We start from the raw sequence: 19,833 nt of genomic DNA, 5'->3' as shown, positions 1-19,833 counted from the left end.
CTACAGCATTTTTATGTCATATCTTTTTCCACTTAATGTCACATTGAAACTAGGGATGGGCCGATGCAACATGCTTGTGCTAATACTCGTACCCATTGATCAGGTCTCCATACCAGAAACCGACACCACCTCTCGGCTGAGGAGGGAAAATAGCAACAAACTGGAGAATTCTTTAGTGTAAATCCAATATTCCACATAGAGCTGACTTTATTACAGACGACACTCCCTAAATCAGAGTCTGTGCTGGATTTAACCAGAGCTAAATGTTGTTAGTGTTTCCAAGAGGCTAAATTTGCTAATGTTGCTAACTAGCAGCTAACTCACGGCTAACAGTTCTGCCGAGTCTTGCGCCGTTTTATGTCCAGGGGCTTATTCATCTGAAAAACTAACCCAGCGACTAAAAAGTCCTCCGAAAATCCAAATTAAAGAGCTACAGCATGTTTATATTGAGCCAAAATGAGCTGCAGCAAAACAATCAAAATGCTGAAGCTACTGAATAAGTTACTATAAACAGAAGAGAAAATCCACACGGAGCTGAAGTAAAGGAGAAAAGAGACCATTCATCTGCAGTAATAAGTAACATCTCAATACTAATGTTAAATTAAAATACATAAATGAATAAAGCACAAGCATTGAGGAGCTTTTGGACATGAGCTGTTCTGTCTATGATGGACAGAGCATCACAGACAGTCGTCCCAGACTCTCAAACAATCTCATTCATCCTGGAACGTTATCTTTGGCCGCTCAGCACTGACATTTTGAGTTTCATCATTTGAAATAAGGTAGACAAGGGCCGGGGCTGCTGGAGAAGTTGACTGGAGCTCCCTCTGTAGCCAGCGGTGGGAATGACCGAGTTCAGCCTTCGGTCCTGCAGAACAACCCAGGTCGGAGAAACCAGGAAGAAGCAAGTGATTTTTCATGTTCCCTTTAAAACACTTTGTTAATCTCAATCTCAGCCGTAAGTGCAGCCTTTGTTGTGAAGGTCTGACCCCGGTGACATCACTTCCTGTCCCACACTTTATCAGCAGCAGGGCCCAAATAAGGCCAAGAAATGTCAGCGCGATTGTTCCCTCCACACGGCCGGGGCTCGACTTCCTCCGCACAGACGCTGGAAAAATCACATCCAGCCATACGACGTGGACCTGGTTCAGTCGTTCTTTAGTGCAAACATGTTTGTAGAAGAACCGTGAAAAGCTTCTTCCACAAAGGCTAAAAATGACATCTTTGAATCAGAAAGGGAACTAAGTTTGGTCATCGGAAAAGCCAAATATAATGTGTGTTGTGACAAAGTTTTCCAGCTTTGAGCGGCTGCAATTTCCAAATCACAAAAGCTGTAACCGCTATAATTGCTCTTTGTAGAAAAAAAAATGTTCCCGTGTCTCTATGGGATCCTTGTTCAGCCACATTATGTAACTATGTAATAACAGTTGGAAATGTAAAAAGACTTTGACTTCATCATAATAAAACCACATTCATCATTTATTCAGTGTCAGGTCAGTGATGGCTCGAGGGTTGGGGCAGTTTTTCAATACCGGTACTTTAACAATACTTGGTTTACGATACCGATACTTTTTTGCTACCTATACAAACCCCGGTCTAAACCTCTGCTCTCATCTCACTCTGAGGGACATGCTTAACTCCGCCCACTTTCCCATCTGTCAATCAAGGCATGAGGACAACAAAAATAAAACACTTTCTATGGCTTATTATGAAGCTTTACTTTGGAGAACAGACAAGACATATTTAAAACGGAAATAACTTTTTAAAATAACTGTTTATTGTGAATCTAAATATATATGAGCTGAACTTTTAAGTTTGAACCCAAAAAAATCGTTTAAAAAAAAAAAAGAAAAATCAAGATTAATTTTTAAAGTTAAAGGGATATTTCAGGATTTTTGACATTTCCTAGTTATCCAGAGTGTTGTTGATGTTTTGTCATACATGCAGTCCGAACTTGAAGAACTTAATGGAGCTAGGCTAGTGCTAGGCTACCGCATGTCTATGGTAACTAGTAGCCTGCATTAAAAACAGTCAAGCACAGTGCACCTGAGACTCATATAAATGTCTGTGTCGACTGAATAATCTTTGAAATATAACCATTTTGCATTTAAAAGAACTTAGAAAAGAAAAAGAACTTCCTGGTTGTAGCTACGCAGCGGCGGAGTGATCTGCTCGGTTACCGGATCTACAGTAGTTTGTTTACCTGCGGCGGCATTACTACACGTGGAATTCACAAAGGAGCTTTCTACAAATGAGATATGGCAACGTTTGGAGGACGACCCCATGATTTTGAAGAGGTTTTTAAGGCAGGCTACTAGTTACCATAGACATGCACTAGCCCAGCACTAGCCCAGCACTAGCCTAGCACCGGTAAACTCTTTAAATATAAGGACTGCATGAATTAAAGGGGGGGTATTATGCAAAATCGAACAAAAACCAACAGAAGGTTTCGTCATCATTGCAGTGTGCTATAGACTGGTGCTATGTGATTGAAAAAAGCATAATACCCCCTCTTTAAAACAAAAAACGCTCCAGAAACAAACAACACTCTGGATAACGAGGAAATGTCAAAAATCCTGTAATATCCCTTTAACCCCAGCATGTGGGAGCTAGGAAGTGCAGCTCTGGAGCGGTGCGACCGGACCAGCGCGTGTTTGTGAGCGGACGAGCAGCTGCACTGTTTTGCATCATTTGCAGCCGATTTAAAGTGCACTGGTTCACACTCACATAACGTGCATTAAGTCATCAATGCAGGACCTAATGTCGTAAACGTATGTAAGCCTTCAATAGGTCACGCTCCTAATGACCAGCTCAACGGAAAAGGCTATTTTTGCAATGGATTTGGATCAGAACCCATTTAAAACTCTCTTTAGTCTCCATGGAGACGAGCTGGAGACGTCCCGCTCCCAGAAAAGTTAGAAATCAGGTCTGAGGAGGTCTTTTTAACAATAAAAACATCTGATAAAAGAAATAATTGTATGTTATTCTATTAATTGGGTGAAAGTGCAAATCGCAATATAAATAAACAAGGCTAAAAATGATTTGAAGTAATACAGCTACTCTTATGCAGAACTCTTCATGCTTAATGTGGTCTCATCATGTATAAAAGCTGCTAACCCTGTAATTAAACGCTCTACAAACATGTTCTGAAATGCATTCTTATACAAGGCTTCTCTGAAATGTAACTGAATCCTTAGAAACACCACAACATTTGTCAGAAAAACCACAGTAAGTATCCCGCCTCACATGAGTAAGCACAACACTTGGAGTAACTGTAGTGACGCCATGTGACCCAGAAACAGGAAGTGCTATTTCAGCCTTAGCGTGTAAAACAAAGCCGTGTTCTGTCTGTGTCTGCAGTCCGTGACCTCCGAGCTCCGAGCATCATCTGCCCAAGTCTGGCTGAGAGCTTTGGAGTCACATGTTTAGACATGTTTAGTGCTGTCACATTTGTATATAAAAAAGCTCCATGTTTTTCTTCGTCATCAGTAAACCTTAAGTATTTTCTTTCACATGATCCAGGACGTAATCATGGCTTCAGGACCTTGTGTGCGGTCGGTCTCATGATGGAAGTATATAGAAGCTGAACTTCACATGAACAGACGAGGATTCAAACAGATCACAAACGGGGCGGGGGGGGGGGGGGTTAAAGGCCACGAACCGGATATAGATATAGGACAATTTTGCAATCACTTCCAGGATGTAATAAGATATTCACAAACATGATTAAGCATTGGGACGTTTGAAATGTGTACTGTACAGCAGCCATTCCCAAAGTCCGGGACATCGTGGAGCCGTTATTGATCAGAGGCCCCGCAAATCATAACAGTTTACACCATTCAAAGGAAGTTTTTATAATTTTACAGCTAAAGTGACATTAAAAGTAACAAATGTATTCTTCCATTCAAAATTAAGTTTTTTTATTGTACATGTTTTGCAGACAAGCTTTAGGGGCCCCCCGTAGCGCTTCTAAGGTCCCCCAGGGGGCCCCGGACCCCACTTTGAGAACCACTGCTGTGACACAGACAGATATTTATGAAATGTTCATAAAAAATACAAAATGTTCACGTCGTTTTGAGGAAACCACCAAATCCAGAAACTGTTTTGATGCCTGTTCCTTTGCCTGATCACTCCAAAAATAAAGGTCCAAGGTCACGTCTTGGCGGAGACCTGGAAACACGCCACCGAAGGTAAAATGAGGTAAAATTTAAATTATTAAAAATATTTAAAAAGTAAATTAAATAAATTAAATAAGTGATTATTTATTTACACAATAGTTTCAGTTGTCATGTTCGCAGTTAAAGAGCACTGAAGACTGACCACTACACCTTTGATATTGATTGCAGGATTGTCTGTTTGTTGTCACAATGACGATGTGTGTGCGTGTGCGTGTGCGTGTGCGTGTGTGTGTGTGTGTGTGTGTGTGTGTGCGCGTGTGCATGCGTGCGTGCGTGTGTGTTCAAATATAAGAACTGCATGAACGTCATGCAGTCCTGAAATTAGGGCTGCTCGATTATTGAAAAAATAATAATCACGATTATTTTTGTCATAATTGAAATCACGATTATTCAAACGATTATTTGTTGCCTTTAAAAAAAGTCTTTATTTTATTTATATATTTATTAATAATAATAAAAAAACGATGCTGAATATTTTCTGTTTTCTGAGCAGTCATAAAAGTACAAATGATTTCATGTATGCCTCGATTAAGGAGAGGTCTCTGTTTCACACCTGCCCCCTGCTGGCCAGCCCTCACACCTGCGCAAGTAAACTGAGCAGCGCGGCCTGATGACATCATCACACAGCGCGGTTAGTCTTTATGTCAGGCAAAAGCATGAGCCATGGCACGTGAAATGTGAAGGGAAAATAATCCCAGCGCCATGAAATAATGCAAGTGTGCTTTGCCAGAAAAAAATGAAAAAGACAAAAAAAAAAAAAATTTAAAGTGCATTTTTTTTTCTTTTTTCGATTATGCTAATTTTGTAATCGTTTAGTGTAATAATCGAAATTGTAATCGAATTTCAAATAATTGCACAGCCCTACCTGAAATACCCCTTGACTTCTAACGCATAACCTGAGGCTATGCGTTAGACCTGAGGTGGCAGTAATGAGCATAAAATGACCAACTTGCATCTAGTCTCTTTAAAGGTGCAATATGCAACTTTTCCGACCAGGTGGGAATCGAACCTAGGACCTTCTAGCTGTGAGGCACAAGCACTAACCACTATATCCACTTTAAATCGGCATATAAAGCTGAAATCATGATAAAATCAACCCAGTCATTTTAACAGATTCAGATAGTGTGAAACCTTTGCTCTGCCCGATCCTGTCAGAAGCTCAGCAGGAAGTCTACCCCAGGGCAGCTGTGGCTACAAATGTAGCGAACCACCATCAAATATGGCGTGAATGAATAATACAATGTAAAGCGTCTTTGAATGTCCAAGAAAAGCGCTGTATAAAAGTAATGCATTATTTTTATTATTCTAAATATACTCTTTGCTGGTGTTAAATCCGTTTTAAAGCTGATTCACGAGGACGGAAATAAACCCTATGAAACAACAGGAAGTGGACAGATAATAACAATCTTTTAATCATGAAGCTCGTCTGGGACATTCATACGATTTGCGTTTGCCCGATTGGTGCGTATATCCCTTCACTTCTGAACCTCTCCCTTCCTCTCTCTCCTCTCTCCCTCCCTTCCTTCCTACCCCTCCTTGCCCAGTCCCCTCTGGCCTCTGTCCGCTACAGTGCAGTACAGGAGTGTGGGCAGGAAGTATTTATTCAAATACGTATTTCTGCAGCCGCCTCCTCGCTCCGGCTTCTCTCTGCACTTCAGCACCAGATCCACGTCGAACAAAGCGTCAAAAATCCACCTAAATGATGTTAAAACTGCATGAATTACAAAAAAAATATCTCAAGAAATCAGCAACACTCTGGATAACTAGGAAATGAGGCCCTATGTCAGGGGTAGGCTACGTCAGGCCCGGGGGCCAAATCCGGCACTCCAGCACAGAACCTCTGGCCCTCAAGATGATTTTGAGAAACACTATTGCACAAATCACAGAGTACTTTTAACATTAGTAGAGTTAAATGGGAGAAAATAAGGTAGAAATACTGTCAATGCACCCAATTAGGTCATAACACTGGCATTTGAAAGAAGTGCACAGGAAAAAGAATAATCGTTTTCAGGAAGAAATGACATAAATCTACTTGAATTAAGAGATTAAATCTAAGGTTTGAGTTGATTTGGTCTGGTCTCAAAACCTCTAGTAGTTATTCTCTTAATTCAGATAATTTTGTGTCATTTCAAGTGAAAAACAATTATTTGTCTGATTCCAAGTGGGTTTTATTCTTCTTCCATTGGCGCTATAGCACTTGTATCTTGTATTAGTTCAAACCGACTCAAATTCAACATAGAAGAACTTTAATTCATGCAATTTTAAGTCATTTATCACATGGTAGTAATTTTTCCAGTGTTGTGCTTTACTTTGGGCTAATAATCAGCGGCTTCGGCCCTCAGTCTATTTACAATAAAGAAAATCGGCCCTCCGCCAAGAAAACTTGCCTACCCCTGCCCTATGTCAAAAATCCTGAAATATCCCTTTAAGCTCGTGCATGACAGCACTTCAGACCCGAAGTAACACCTTTCTGAATGACAGCGCAGGATTTTAGAGGCAGTTGTGGTGAACAGGTCTGAGCTCATTCTACACATTAGGACATGGCTGGAACATGTAGGGGGAGTTCTAACATTTTTAAACTCCGTATAGTCCCTTTAAGTCTATTTTAAAGCCCCATATATATACTATTCAACAATAATTTGTGGGGGAAAGACACTATTTTACATCATCGTGGCTTTAGGGATAGGTTTGTCTGAGTCCTCCTAGGAACGCCCCCACCTCCTGGAGACGCCCCCGAGCTTTCGTCACCAGCCGAGTAACCAACCACTGCTCCTCAGCAGAACCCCCTCCCCACTGATGCCACAGACAACGTGTGGAGGGGGTGTGTCGGAAAGAGTCAGAGGTTCTTAAAGAGACAGAGGCCTATTTCAAGACATTCGCTACAGCCATTTTGAGAGAGCAATGTTATACAAGGCAGTTATTCTAATTTACTGCATTTACAGACCAACAGAGGGTTTCGTCATCATTGTAGTGTGCTATAGGCTGGTGCTATGTGACTGAAAAAAGCAAAATACCCCCTCTTTAAGATAAGGATGGTAATGGGCCGGGTGAACAGACTTTCTGCCGCTAAACCAAAACTGGATTATTGTCTTTGGGCACCAGTGATGCCGTTAGCGAGTTACTTAGTTACTCTAAAATTACCACTTTTTTCAGAAATGACGTCCTCAGCGTTTTCAGCTTGAGGACCACGACACAAACGTAAACAACAAACGAGGGAGAAGCAGATGTGCATTTTCTTGCAGGAAATACAACACTGAGTTTGTGTCGGCATTATTGATATTACTGTTAAAATTAACCTCTAATAAAACTGCAAGGAGTAATTCTATTCCACAACAGCAAAGAGGAAGTATTGTCAGTCAGCTCGAGTCTCTCTCTCTAAAACCTAAAAATCAGGTTATGAATCTAAGAATAATCCTGGAAACAGACCTGAACTTAAAGGTCCTATATCATGCAAAATCGACTTTTTGGAGCTTTTAACCATGTTGTTTTGCTATTTCCTTATCAAAAACACCCCCAGAGTGATTTGTGGCTTCAATCACGCAGTTCTCAGTAATCCCCCAGAATCCTGCTCTCTAAGCAGCTGCGCTGCCCTCCCCTGGAAAACCACTGAGTTGTGACACTCTGACGTTTATTACGTCAACAGGAAGAGCCCGACGTTTGTAATGTAGTGCCTTACGGCCTGATTTTAATTTATAAAACAGATTAAAAAAACCTTAAAAAAAGGAAGCGCTTCCAGGTCAGGGCTGAAAATAAACACAAAACAAATGCACCCCTGAGTGTCTGAAGAGACGTCATGTTTGCACTGAAGGATGTGAAGATGGAGCTCTTTCTAACCTACTCTGGACACACCTGTTCTTTATTCTTACCTAACGATAATGTCACGGAGAAAAGCGCGTTTGAAAAAAGTCCTGCACCGCTTGTAGCCAACCTTCTAAAGAAGAGGCCACTTGTCAGAAGTTGGAATTTCTCTCCGGGATTCAGCGACTTTCACCAAAATAGTGTTTTTCTGTGACTGTCTCTGATGGATGTTTGGTGAACCTTCTCAAAGTGGATTCACTTTTATAACCAACGCGAGTCCCCAATGTGATGGAGCGGTCAGGACAGAGCTGTGAGTCAAAACGCGTGTTAGCGTGTGTGTTAGCTGTGTGTTAGCGTGTGTGTTGGTGTGTGTGTTAGCGTGTGTGTTGGTGTTTGTGTTAGCGTGTGTGTTGGTGTGTGCGTTAGCTTGTGTGTGTTAACGTGTGTGCTAGCTTGTGTGTTAGCTTGTGTGTGTTAGCTTGTGTGTTAGCTTGTGTGTTAGCTTGTGTGTTAGCCGTTTATGAAGCTGTGTTGCAGATGTCAACTCCTTATAACTGCATTGTGAAGTAACTTCACTTATTGCTGTGATATTTATATTTATTTTATTGCTAATGTTGCATGGGCAGATCCGCTAGGAGAGAGGGGGCGGAGTTAATTGAATCAAAGCGTCTTGTCTTCCGCGTTTGGAAAATCCCCCCAGAAAATACTTATCTTTCTCACAAAAAATAGTGCTCCATAGCGGAAGAGGTACAATATATCATATAAATGAATATACTTTACTTTGGGATGGATAAAATAGCAGGATACAGATCCTTTAAAGGAACAGGCCACCGTTTTTCCATACTGAGATATGTTCTTACCTGAGCTTAGACGAGTTGATGTGTACATGTCTGGTCTTTGTGTGTGCCCTCAGTCACACAAAACGACTAAAGATGTTGTTAGCATTTGGCCTCTCATTATTCCTATAGCTCCAAACAGGGTGAAGTTAGAAACGACCATGCTCTTCCACGGGCACAAAGACCAGACAGGTACACATCAACTCGTCTAAGCTCAGGGAAGAACAGATCTCAGTATGGAAGAACGGTGGCCTGTTCCTTTAAACAATCACAATAAATCAATGAGAGAACAGAATATCCAAATCTCAAAGCCTATTGCCTGGAGAGCTTACAGACAATATGCCAGTGTGATACCTCATTTGAAAGCCAAGACTAGTTTCTAAAAACATGTTTAAGTGCAAGCGAAACACTACTTATCACATTTGCCGAACCCGAACCCCTGATGGCAAGTAACATGTTAAAGAGACTAATCTCCAGCTGGTTAGCTACTACTACAGCTGCAGAACATCCAGAACGGTGCTGCTCAAGTCATGACCAGAAACAGGAAATACGACCATATTAGTCCAGTGCTCTGGTCTTTGCACTGACTTCACTCAGAGAATAGAATTTAAAACAGCTCTGCTTGTGCACAAGTCTTTTCATGGTTTAGCAAAGTATGAACCATCTCAGGCCCTGGGAACTTCAGGGAGGGGTCTCCTGGTGGTTCCCAGGGTCAGAACTAAATATGCTGAGGCTAAAATCTGCAACAGTCTTCATGAGGATGTGAGACAGGCCTGAGCTATGACAATGTTCAAATCCAGGATGAAAACAGTTCTTTTGAGCTGTGAAAATGACACTGAACATATTTTCTTCTCCACTCTTTGCTTTTAATTTTAAGTCATGATTATATTGATGTCTCATGGATTGATTTTATCTGCTTTCTTCATATTTCATGTAACTGTGAAGCACTTTGTGTATGTGTGCTCTACAAATAAACCTGCCATGCCATATTTAATCTTTCAAACCCTTTTAAGTCACTGCCAATCCACTTCATCCTACTTTCTCCTCAAACTTGGCCAAAGACCTTGGTTTGAAATGTCAAAGCGCTGATGTAAACCTCGATGTCTGCGATCGCGGGGCAGTTCCAGCTGAAACACGCTGCTTCCATATTTAGCTGTGGCTCGAGGAGCGGCGGTTTCCTCCGGGCGCCCTCTTCCTGCTCCGAGCACATTCTGGGAAGACCACGAAACTCGCCCGCTTCGACCAGAGGGGCAATAACACAGAGGCAGCAAAATCAGGCTATGGACAGTTAGCCGAGACCACAGGTATGTTCAAAACTGCAACAAAAGAGCAACATTTAGAGAAGAGGAACTGATGAGGTTCATTGCTAAACTTCATTGGGTTTAACCTGTCGGGAGAATGAGCTGGAGGATTTGTCTATCGTGCATATTTTTAGCCAGATGGGAAACTTTCAACCAATGAGTGTCTTGTTTTGTTTTAAAGAAAAAAACGATAAATATGGCTTTTCTTGGACTTACAAGTAAACACATGCTGCGGCCAAAAAGGAAACTCATCAGCAAAAACAAGCTCCACACTTCCAGCCTCACAGTACAACATCCCCTCACCTGCCCAGTGCCCACAAAACACACACATCTGCAACGGAGACGCAAAACAGTGCAATGTTTGAAGAATGTCTGAAGTGAGAATTGGCTTCAGAGCCTCACAAAGCCACGACTTACAACAACTTGGTCCAGCTAATCCACGGCTGCAGCCTCCAAAATATTCCACATGGTCCGAATAGCGTTTGATAGTTTTCCCCTTCGAAGGTAAACTCTCACTCTAAACTCCTCTGACGGCTCCTCGTGTGTTTCTGTTTTGGCCTTTAGACGAGTTAGCGCGACTTTGTAGCTGATTTTACAGTAAAATCACCAGGTCCTCTCCTCTTGGTTCCGCATGTATCATCCGGTCTTCCTGTTTATTTGGGTCGAGGGGTTTCCTGCAGCATTGCGCCGTCCATATTTTTTCCAGAATGTGACAGGACTGGCCAATTCTCCTCGATTATCGTGATCGACCTTTATTAAAATTGCGATTCGATTAATTGCCCAGCCCTAGCTCAGGTAAGAACATATCAACATCCATCCATCCATCCATCCATCCATTCATCCATTCATCCATTCATCCATTCATCCATCCATCACTTTTCCACCAGCCCCTATGGCTCCTCCTGCAGGTGGTGGGTCCACAGAAGGACGGCCTAACGATTATCAGGCCTGTTGGTCTCTCATAAGGGGCTTCTGAACCGCTCTTTGTCTGACCCGTCACTTAGAACTTGTTTGCCCTGGGAGTTCAAACCCCCTCCACCACGTTAAGGTGGTGGTTCCAGGAGGGGAAGAACATATCTCAGAATGGAAAAACAGTGGCCTGTTCCTTTAACACATATGAACCATGGTCAAATGATACCTGTCTCATAAAAGGCGTCTAAAAGTGGAGACAACATCCAAAACGATGGGCTTGATGTTGGGCAGATGAAAAGGACTTGCAGCCATGAGATGAATGTCGTTCCAAATAACGATCAGGGAAAACATTTACAATCTCCTGGAACCGCCACCTAACGTGGCGGAGGGGTTTGAGCATCCAAATGGTCCTGGAGCTCTGTTGTCTGGGGCTTTGTGCCCCTGGTAGGGTCTCCCATGACAAACAGGTCGTAGGTGACGGGTCAGACAAAGAGCGGGTCAGAAGCCCCTCATGAGAGACCAACAGGCCTGAGAATCATGAGGCCGTCCTTCAGTGGACCCACCACCTGCAGGAGGAGCCATAAGGGCTGGTGCAATGTGATTTGGGCATCTCCAACAGCCGCCCCCACGACCTGGAAACGGAAAAGTGGAAGAAAAATGGATGGATGGATTTCATACTGTAGACCAGTGGTTCTCAACCTTTTGGAGCCGCGACCCCCATTATAACAATTAAAGGGGTTCATGACCCCCCGTCCAGGTCACACTGTAAGAAATCGGAACATTAGCCTACATAATTCTTAAAGAACAAAGAAAAAAACAAATGGCTAAAATTAAATTCATCAAATTATGAACATATAATGGCACTCTGGTAAAATAGCACACACATGCCACAATACAATATTATGATATACACTAAAAAAAGTATGTATATTTTGTCTACATGATCTGGCGACCCCCCAAATTTGTCTCGCGACCCCCTTGGGGGTCCCGACCCCCAGGTTGAGAACCACTGCTGTAGACTGTACACTGTTTTTGGCCTCTCTGCATTGACTTTTCATGTGATCAAACTCAGCTTGTTGTACAGTCGAGCACTTTCTGCAGACAGTAGAAAGAATCATCAATATTCAAAGGGTTATATCAATGGCAGCGTAATGAGCTCTTACTCTCAGACTATTCAACTATATTTACACGATTATGGATTCCACTGCAAAAACAAGCCGTAGATGAGCATTGTTTTCCCGCTGACTGACGACTCTCCTCCTCGGTGTCACGTGAAGCGAGTGGCGGCTGATCCCAGAGGAGAGACAGTGACCTATATATTCACCGCTCTCCATCTGCTCCTACTTCATCACAGCCTCATCCTCAGCCACCGCTTCCACACAGACGGAGCTACAGATCGGCCCGACGCTACAATCTGGAGACGCGTCATCGCTGCATCCGCACAGACCAGACACAGACCAGACACAGACCAGACACAGACCAGACACAGACCAGCCACAGACCAGACACAGACCAGACACAGACCAGACACAGACCAGGCACAGACCAGGCACAGACCAGCCACAGACCAGACACAGACCAGGCACAGACCAGGCACAGACCAGCCACAGACCAGACACAGACCAGGCACAGACCAGGCACAGACCAGGCACAGACCAGGCACAGACCAGGCACAGACCAGGCACAGACCAGGCACAGACCAGACACAGACCAGACACAGACCAGACACAGACCAGACACAGACCAGATACAGACCAGACACAGACCAGACACAGACCAGACACAGACCAGACACAGACACAGACCAGCCACAGACCAGACACAGACCAGATACAGACCAGACACAGACCAGACACAGACCAGACACAGACCAGACACAGACCAGATACAGACCAGACACAGACCAGACACAGACCAGACACAGACCAGACCAGACACAGACCAGCCACAGACCAGGCACAGACCAGACACAGACCAGACACAGACCAGACACAGACCAGATACAGACCAGACACAGACCAGACACAGACCAGACACAGACCAGACACAGACCAGATACAGACCAGACACAGACCAGACACTGACCAGACACAGACCGACTGTACTCGAGCTCCTGACCAAAACAACGCCGATCTGGCAACGAGGCCCAGACAGTGAGGTGTCGACTGTGGTCATCTCGCAGACTAATGTGAAGGATCTGAGTAAAAGTGGCCAGTGGAGGATAGTACTAATAGCAGTATAGTCAGAGGCACAGCGGGGTCCCCCAAAACCACTCTGTAAATGAAGTACAATGAACAAATTGGATTTTGAAAGGAAATGTATATGAATTTGCTCAAATGTAATGCACTTAAGACCGTTTTTGGCCGACAGATGTCTATCTAATATCTAATTTGAGGTGTAAAATAATGACTAATCCCTTTAAATAGAGTAGATAATTCAAATTAGGGGGGCCCTGAAGGATTTTCGGATCAATAAGGGGCTGCGATGACCCGGACTTTGGGACTGGCTGCTTTACAGTATTAACCGGCATCATTCACTTGGGAAATGGAGTACAGTGTTCCCTCGTTTATCGTGGGGGTTATGTTCTAAAAATCCGCGAAAACCGCTAAGTAGTCAGCTTTATTTTTTATTATTATACATGTTTTAAGGCTGTAAAACCCCTCACCACACACTTTATACACTTTTCTCACTAGTTCACACGGGTTCTCCCTTATACCTGGTGTCACTGTGCGAGCTCTTTTGTCTAATAAGATTTTTAGATGTGGGGATGGAAACATTGTGAGCTGTTGTGCGATTGTTCAAGCTAAGAGACAATCGCAGCTAAGACCCAAGTTTTATCATAGCAGTTTCAGCTTCAGAAGGCGAGTGTTTAGCTGAGGCGAGCGCCACATGATAGCGGGGTTTATTTTCCCAGAAAAGTGCTGCGACGGTAAAAAGACTCAACTTATATAGCGCTTTTCTACCTTTATCAGGCCCAAAGCGCTTTACAGTAAGGAACCAGTCACGCATTCACTCTCTCATTCATGCACCAGTGTACGCAGACACTGGAGGCATGGAGGGTGAAGTGTGTGGCCCAAGGACACAATCACAGTGTGCATTTTGACGACCTGCTCTACCAACTGCACCACAAACATGCAAACACACTTCGATAAAGGCAAATATAAAGTCAACAACAAAAATGAACAGGATTCTTATTTGTGACTGTTTTCATGGTGCTGATTGCATTTGGAACAAATTACTTTATATGTTTTCGTGGGCCAGAGGGACTTTAAAGCGCCTGGTAGGTGGGAGCAACATGAAGGAGCTATGAAGTGGATGTGAGGGGCCTTCAGTGATCTGGGTGGTCTGAGATCAAACCATGGACCGTAAAAAATAATAGACAGCTCCTCCTCACTCCTGCCCATTTGCCATAATAACCACATTCAAGGGGGGAATCATGGCGGATTCACAGACTCCTCCTACCCTGCTGTGACGGAGCATGCTTCTAAAAAGGGTGGGATCTTCACCGTAGACTCGGCCCTCACGGGGCACGTAGTTTGGTCGGAACAGCGCCTGCGCTACTAGCGCTCATACTAACGGCCTTTCAATCAAAGTCCGGCCCTCATTAGTATACGAGATTTGAAAAATGTTTCTTACGAAAAACCAGCCAGGTTTCTTTAATTGTAACTAACCCAGCGTTGTCACAGGAGGAATATCTAGCTGTAGAAAGCTGTAGAAATTAGAAACCAGGCTTTAAAGTTGTTTTTAACGTGTCTAAAGTGCAATGCTTTCTAACGGAAGACTAGCGGCGATATGGAGGTACTACAGCAAGTGTCGTGGTCTCGAAGCAGAGCAGCCTATTGGAGGTGCATTGAGTTGCCTTGTGTACGAAATGAGTGGTATAATTAAACTTGCCTTGCCTTGGATCGAACCTTTATAGCACGAGCGCTAACCGTTGCGCCACCATGTCGCTATTAAAGGAATAGGCCACCGTTTTTACATACTAAGATAGGTTCTTACCTCACTTTAGACGTGTTAATATATCCCCGTCTGGTCTTTGTCCGTGCGCTCTGCCAGGCAAACGGAGCACATACGCAGCCTCTCCCACATGTCACATAGCTCCGAAAAAGCTCACGATAGAAGCTACCAAGCTCTTCCACGTGTTCCCTATTTAAATAAAGTTACGTGAAGTGTTTTCATGCGAAGTATATTTACACAGAAATGTAGCATGTCGATTTTATAAGCAAATAAAAAGGGGGACTATATTGTGAGGCGTAATGATACGAGGAGTAAAACGTCCGCGCAGTAACTCCTAAAGGTTATTGACGGAAGTGAGCGGGGGAAGTCTTTAGGAGTTACTACGCGGACGCTGTGCTCCTCGTATCATTACGCCTCACAATATAGTCCCCCTTTTTATTTGCTTATAAAATCGACATGCTACATTTCTGTGTAAATATACTTCGCATGAAAACACTTCACGTAACTTTATTTAAATAGGGAACACGTGGAAGAGCTTGGTAGCTTCTATCGTGAGCTTTTTCGGAGCTATGTGACATGTGGGAGAGGCTGCGTATGTGCTCCGTTTGCGTGACAGAGTGCACGGACAAAGACCAGACGGGGATATATTAACACGTCTAAAGTGAGCTAAGAACATATCTTAGTATGTAAAAACGGTGGCATATTCCTTTAAGCTGCATTAACAGCTGCAAGCTAAAAGTGTTGATGGGGTGTTATTAGGGGTTCTATGTTAATATTCAAGATACTACTGACATACTACAACATACTACAACTGTCGATGTGTTTTTGGTCATTTACCACCAAGTGGAAAAGAGTTTAAGTTTGACAGCAGCGGCAAACGAGGATTAACCTGTCCAGACTGATATCATAGAGGGGTATCGTTCTGGACTTGACTAGGAGTTTGGAGAGATGTTTGGAACCAGGACAAAAGCAGATCATACCAGGACTAAACCAGGACTAAACCAGGACTAAACCCGTTTCCTCAGGTCTGAATGTGTCTCAGTGAGTTACATAAGCCTCCCACACAGCCCCCATTCAAATACAGCACTGAGCTCCTTCGCATTATACTCCAACGTCAGCGCCACAGTAGAAGCTCCAGGATGAGGACGAGCCGCTGAGTGTAGCCCTGAGGATGAGGACGAGCCGCTGACTGTAGCCCTGAGGATGAGGACGAACCTGACTGTAGCCCTGAGGATGAGGACGAACCTGACTGTAGCCATGAGGATGAGGACGAGCCGCTGACTGTAGCCCTGAGGATGAGGACGAGCCGCTGACTGTAGCCCTGAGGATGAGGACGAACCTGACTGTAGCCCTGAGGATGAGCCACTGACTGTAGCCCTGAGGATGAGGACGAACCTGACTGTAGCCCTGAGGATGAGGACGAGCCGCTGACTGTAGCCATGAGGACGAGCCGCTGACTGTAGCCCTGAGGATGAGGACGAGCCGCTGACTGTAGCCCTGAGGATGAGGACGAGCCTGACTGTAGCCCTGAGGATGAGGATGGAGCTGGTGTTGTTGCTGTTTGGGAGTGTGGAGGCGCTGAAGGGAAAGTAGGTTACGATGAGAAATGTTCAGACAGTTCCTCCTCCTCCTCCTCCTCCTCCTCCTCCTCCTCCTCCTCGTCTGAGCCGCTGCGGACCGGCTCACTGTGAAGTGGAACTCAGTGTTTTTTCGGTTGTTTATTACATTTTTATTAATTCACTAATTTTTTGTATCATGGCTTTTGTGTGTGTCATGTATTCTATTTCTTTCTGTCATGTCTGCAAAAAAACACATTTAATACCAAATAAACCAATAAATGAATAAAATATAATGTGGACGCCTTTACAAGACAGTCCTGTGACCTTAGCTCATCTGTGCTGAGAGAGAAGACACCAAACTTTGTTACAGTTTTTGTTTCCTGTGGATAAGTCCAGCCGTTACAGAGATATTAACCATTAACCAAGTCCAAAATTCAGCATTTCGACAGTTACCATAGTTACCACAACAGGATTTTGACCTGCCCTTCCATATTAAACTAAAGGCTGCTTACATGTTCTGATCAATTACAATTATATAACAACCTTATAGCATCAAACATTGGTTAAAAAAAAAAACATGTATATTGGGCTGCAACTAACGATTATTTTGGTAAATCGATTAATCTGCAGAATATTTACAATGAATCACTTGGCTGTGAAAGGCTTATGAATGCTATTTTTTCCAACCTTTTTCCCCACATAAAGCAAAAGTGGTGCCACTTTAGGACGTGTATGGAATAAACTTAAAGCAGAACTAAGTAACATTTGCCCCTAGAGGCCACAAGCGCCACTGCAGCTGTCATGGCATGTTGTGCTTTTTATTAGATATTGTACTTTGTGCCACAAGATTTATTTGGCTGTAAATACTTTTAAAGTGGCACTAACCCACAGTTAGCTTTGCCGGTTAGCCTGTTAGCTTCTTCTGATCATGATGAACCAACGTTTTGCAAAATGTTCATTAACAAACCGAAAGCTGTAGACAGAATACAGTCAGGACTTACCTATACCCTGTCATAAACCTCATGTTTTCCATTAGTGTGTATTGGGGTGGCCAGGTCGGAGCCGGGAAAGTTACAAATGTGGTTTTCTGTCCAGAGACACCAGGGGGAGATGAAAGACCCCCCAATCATCCTATTAGCACATATATTACCCCTATAGAGGAACTACGGAAAGGATTTATTAAGGTAAACAAGTTACTTAGTTCTGCTTTAAACTGACTCTTGGCTCTTGGTGCTTATTCTGCTTTCTGATTGGATGAGACACATCATTTAAAAAGTACAAAACACTACATACCCCAACTTGAAAAACAGGTGACTGACCTTAGATCTAAGCCGATTCTCGGCAACATAAAACTTTTAATTCCAAAGTTTGTTTCAGTTTTGCAGCATTTAATCCTTTTCCCAAACCCTTTCCCGTCTTCACAGTGAAATTCTGAATTTGTTATTAGCAGATATTGGAGGTTGTTTTAATCAGTGAGTAAACAGCGCAGCTCCGAGCGAGGATCAGCGTTTCAAAGAAGAGCCAATATTTACTGGTGTTGTGATGAGGCGTTCACTCGTCATGGGGAAAGTGAGGTGTTTTTGGACAGAGATGGAGCTGCAGAGTGAGGGGGCGGCTGCTTTAAAACGGTGCTTTCAAGTCCAGGCGGCTATTTTTGTATCAGCGCCGGGTCACTGAACAAAACTGTGGATTTCAGCAGCGGCGGATCACCGTAGATTTAGAATAGTTTAGATTTTAGATTAAGATTTAGGCAGAGGTTTCCAAAACAGATGTGACCAAGAAGACAAATGTGAGGTGAGTCGGAATAAAAAAACATCTGTAATGAAGTTAATGCTTGTATTCATAGGGTGGAATGTTACGAAATGTCGACCCTGGAGGTGGGAAATGTAGTTTATCACCAATGACAAGAAATGGGGAACAAATGGAGACGGGGGGGGGGCAAAAAAGGGGGAAAATGTGGTCAGAAATGTAGAGGGGGAAAAAATGGGAAAAGTGGGTGGGGGGGGGGGGGGAGAATATGAAACAATATAGGGGGAAAAAATAAGGGGAAAAATAGGAGGAAATGTTAAAAAGAAAAAGGAAAAAAAAGGGGGGGAAATTGTGTGTGGGGGGGGGTGTAAAAAAAAAAGTGGAAAAATGAGGGGGAAAATAAGAGAAAATAAATTAAAATTGGAAAATTTGGGGGAAAGTAAAAAATAAGGGAAGCATTTTTGGGGGGGAAATGGGGGAAGTGGGAAAAAAGGGTGAATATTAAAAAGAAAATGGGAGAATATGAAACAATATAGGGAAAAAAAATAAGGGGAAAATAGGAGGAAATGTTAAAAAGAAAAAGAAAAAAATGGGGGGAAATTGTGGGGCGGTAAAAAAAAAGTGGAAGCATTTTTGGGGGGGAAATGGGGGGAAGTGGGAAAAAAGGGTGAAAATTAATAAGAAAATGGGGAAAAGGTGAGGAGAAAATGGGGGGCCGGGTCATGGAGGCAGCAGTCTCAGCTTCCCGATCCACGCACACCTCCTCCAGCTGTTCTGGGGGGACCCCGAGACATAGTCCCTCCAGCGTGTCCTGGGCCTTCCATGAGGCCTTGTCCCAATGAGACATACCTGGAACACCTCCCGCGGGAGGCGACCAGGAGGTATCCGGAACAGATGCCCGAGCCACCTCAGCTGGCTCTTTTCGACGTGAAGGAGCAGCGACTCTACTCCGAGCTCCTCCCGGGTAACTGAGCTCCTCACCTGATCTCGAAGGGTGCGCCCAGACACCCTGCGAAGGAAACTCATTTCGGCCGCTTGTATTTGCAATCCTGTCCTTTCGGGCATTACCCAAATCTCATGACCACAGAAAAAAATGTAAATAAATGGGAAAAAATAAAGGGGAAATGTGTTTTTCTGCCCCTTCAGGACAATCATCTCTCTTATCCATCGCCGAGTCCTCTTTCACCGCTGTCACTGTAATTATGTGGTAAAATGTGATAGTATTTACTGTACCATCCCCCGCCTCCCACACACACCCACACCCACACACACACACACACACACACACACACACCCACACACACTCACACAACATGCTGGAGATGAGCTCAGATCTAGGTCACTATAGGGCCACACAGAAGTCATTTGTTTTTATCACAACATCAGCAAAATCCAGATAAAATGTCTTCCAAATAAACTGTTTTATCTTTAGGTTTTCATCGATCGAGGCTTGAACCAGTCTAGGATACAGGAGTCGGCAGAAAATACTCAATATTATAAACGGAGCCGGAGCCAAAGCCATATATATATATTATGCCATTAT

General features: G+C 43.6%; 1 protein-coding gene across 4 annotated transcripts in view; it reads right to left on the bottom strand.

The window, feature by feature from the left end:
* lrch1 (leucine-rich repeats and calponin homology (CH) domain containing 1) overlaps window positions 1-19,833 on the bottom strand; it is a 73,605-nt gene that overhangs the window by 40,531 nt on the left and 13,241 nt on the right. The gene's annotated exons all lie outside the window — the stretch shown is intronic.

This window comes from Gobius niger, assembly GCF_951799975.1.
Source record: "Gobius niger genome assembly, chromosome: 9".
Taxonomy (NCBI): Eukaryota; Metazoa; Chordata; class Actinopteri; order Gobiiformes; family Gobiidae; genus Gobius; species Gobius niger.
The sequence above is the reverse complement of the archived record's forward strand: the minus strand, read 5'-3'. Positions and strand labels throughout refer to the sequence as shown.